Below are 3,675 nucleotides of genomic sequence, written 5' to 3'. Positions count from 1 at the left end.
TTTATGAGCAAACAAGGATGTTCAATCAGATATTGAATATAATAGAATGTAGTAGGGAAAAAGTTCTTTCTACAAGGCATTTTTATATAGCACTTTTTATGTAATTGCTACCTGAAGAGATTTTTTTTAATTTACCAAAGCTGTCATCATTATTCGTTTATTCTTGAAGAGAAACAAGTAAGTATAAAATAATCACTAGTGACGAATAGTAACTTGAGTATTTGTTGTGGAGCTATAAGTGTAAGTCTTTGTTAGGCTCGGAGTAGAAATTGAGGATCGATATCTTTGCAATTACTGCCTATACATATCATTTCTAGATTCGGAATAGAATTTATATTTTAATATTAATTGATTGCACTATTTTTAAATGTACGCTCGTGACTATACCAACAATTTTCACATCCCTAGATATGAGTAACAAAATATACAGAATGAAGAAGTAAGAAAAATAGGAACACTTTTATTGTTTTTCTTTGTTTTCCTTCCTCAAAAATATGTTTCCGATTTTGTTCATAGTTTTTCAATAAATGTATTATACAAGCAACGGATAGACACAAGAAATATTTTCCAGAACAAATATATATATGATGAAATCATAGGATTTGTAGTTGTTAAATATTCAGGGACCCTTATAACATATAGGATATAACAATATTAATAATAAAAAAATTCCAAAAATAGCAAGATGTTCAGAGCATTTCCAATAACACATATCATTTAAATAAACTATCAAATGAAAACTTTATGCAACAATATTTTCGCTCACCGCCTGAAACACGCATTTATTATCAGTAGAGATGACACATTCTTTAAGAAAAAAAATAAAAAGGCGGGAGCGAGACATATGGTACCACTGCATTATTAATATCAGCTTCCGGTTATAAGATTTATGGGGAGAAAATGAATTAATGCTATAAAAAGGAGAACCTAATACAATAGAGAACTTTAAAATAGCATTTGTGTATGGAACATATTCTTATTAAATTTGTTTTATTATGCATATTTAAAATAATTTACACCAATATAGGGAATAATGCTTACTTCAAAGGGAGAAGTAAACACCACGTTGACATATTAAATAAGGAACAAAGAAGAAGAAAAAGTAGAAGCAACCACCGTTTTTCTTTTTCTAATTTCTAAAGGTAGTTTTTTCATTACAAACCTATCAACTGTAATAATACAGCTCCTGGGGAATTTCTTGGATTAGTTTATTGGCGGGTATAAGCATTAGGGTTTATACTTTATTTTTAATGGGGTGAAGGTCTAATTGTGTTTATTCCCACATTGGCTGGGCGAGGGCAGGAGCTCAGGCTTTATGTTAATAGGACTGAGGGGTAGTTTGAGACTATTAAGGAGAATACTGGATATTTTTATATTTACTTCTTAAGGCCTTTAATTGTTTATGGCAGGTCTTGCGGGGACTAATCCTTACTCCTTTCGACTTCTCAGAGGGGGAAAGGAGGTAGTATCTAGGTTTAATACTGAGTCTAGGGAAGGGGTTTGCTTTCATTTTTATGGCAGAGTTTCCATCAATCATTTTCATGAGAAGGTTGTTTGGGTTACTGTTATTTAAAAGAAATAGGTTAATATTTTATGTGGTTAGGAGTACGGAGTTTGTGTTTTTTTTTTTTTTTTAGTTTGGGGGTAGGTAAACCTACCCTCGGCACCATTTGTGATGCCAATCGATTTCATTTTTTAACTCGTCCGTTTTTTTAAGCCGGCAATTTAAACATTATTTTTTTCCCCCTAATTTTTTAGCATGATTATTTAACTCATTAGGAGTGAACTTTCTCTTGCACTAAACTCAAGCTATTATTGATTTATACAGAACGCAAAGTGAACATTTGCATTTTCTTATAAAAGACAGAGATTAATCTTTTGTTGGACTTTGAGTAGAATTGAAGATCGACATTAGAGTCCTTCTTGCTATTATTCTTGTTTATTTTATTATCACCCCTCGTCATAGCTACTTGTAGCTAATTTAATAATACGCCATGATAGCTAAGCTAATCTCCTCCAAAACATTCTTCAAATTGTTAGGGTTGCCATTGTGCGTGTTTTTTTTTTTTTAATATGCCCGAAATTCAACAGATTAGGATCACCGTTTATTATTGATATTTTAGCCTTAGAATATGAAAATGGCCACAAAACTATCTTCAACCTCTATAGATTTAATTTTTGGAGCTTTTTTCAAAATATAAATTTTTTTATCCATAATTACAATTCAATACCATCTTTTAAACTGAAATATCTCTATAGATAAAAATCAAAGTTAATAACAAATTGATACAAACATTGCAGTATTTGAAAAAGAATAATTTATTATTCTATTATATTATTTCCATTACTGCTAAAACTAAAGATTAAACCTTATATTACCCCTTAAAAAGATCTTGCTGAAAAATAAGCTTGATGTTAATTTATTTTTTTAGTTTAACACTTGATTTTCTGATAGAATATTTAAAAAATAAGCAATATAAGGTTGCGTGAAAAAAAGTTCCGAAATTACATTATTTGACATTTCTAATAAGTAATTAATATTTTAGAGGCAAAGATATTAAACTTATTTTAGATATGTAATTGATTAGTATTAATGACAGATATATTTGATTTAATCGACTTATTAAAATTAAATTTCGGAACTTTTCAAGTAAACTTTTTATTACACTTAAAAAATCAATCAAAATCAATCTTTTTTCAAACGTTAAATACATTTAAATTGTATTCACTAAACGGTTTATTCTTTAATTTTAGCAATTGAAAAAAAGTTCTTTTTATTCTCTTGCGTCTATTTCATTAATTTCATACTTTGTCATTGACTCTTGAGAGATTCCAAATTTTCACCGAGAATATTCTATATTTTAAAGAAATATTAGTTTTTAAATAAGTTTCATAATTATACTTTTTTTTTTACTTTTTTAGAAAATAAATTTGGATTCTTGATTCCTTTTTTTTTTATCCTTGTTGGGCGTCCTATAAAATATTCAAAAGTTACACGCTCCCCTGCGACTCCGCAGATACTTGCGACAAATCTAGGACTGCCAGTGCGTAGATTCTGCCTCCATCTCGAAGATTTTGGGTTCTACATATATCTACATCCTGGGTTTAGTTTAGAAAATTTATATAATCTTGTGTTTTTCATATATAATAAGCTAATAAAAAATATTTTTGAAGTATTTGTTGTCAAGGGTAAATAAGCTTAATATTGAATTTCAGTCAGAGCATTTTAGGCTACATGTTTTTATATGATAATATCATCAGAGTGACAAAAGAAATCAATCCAAATAATCAATAAAAATATTAATTAAGTTTATCTCAGAGGAAAAGCATGATCCCGTTTGATGAAATCAATGATAAAGTTCCTAGAAAATATATTTTATCAAACATAAAAGATGTTTAATATGGTTAAAATAGGATAAATGGAAAGGAAAGTTAATTAGATCCTCAAGTTTCCCAAAACCACAGCATTTTAGCAACATCTATTGTTCCATTAGCTTTCAAATTCCCTTTATTGCATTGAAACATTTAGAAAAATATAATGGACACTCGACAGAGCGCACACCTCTATGGCCAATTTCCCAAAAAATGGGTTTTTTGCTTTATAAAACCTATTTATTAAACTTACATAAGAATACCAATTTGAGCTATGTACGTTAATGCTCGATTCTATATTTT

Source organism: Lepeophtheirus salmonis, chromosome 9, assembly GCF_016086655.4.
Source record: "Lepeophtheirus salmonis chromosome 9, UVic_Lsal_1.4, whole genome shotgun sequence".
In the NCBI taxonomy this organism is placed as follows: domain Eukaryota; kingdom Metazoa; phylum Arthropoda; class Copepoda; order Siphonostomatoida; family Caligidae; genus Lepeophtheirus; species Lepeophtheirus salmonis.
This window is presented reverse-complemented; position numbering follows the sequence as displayed.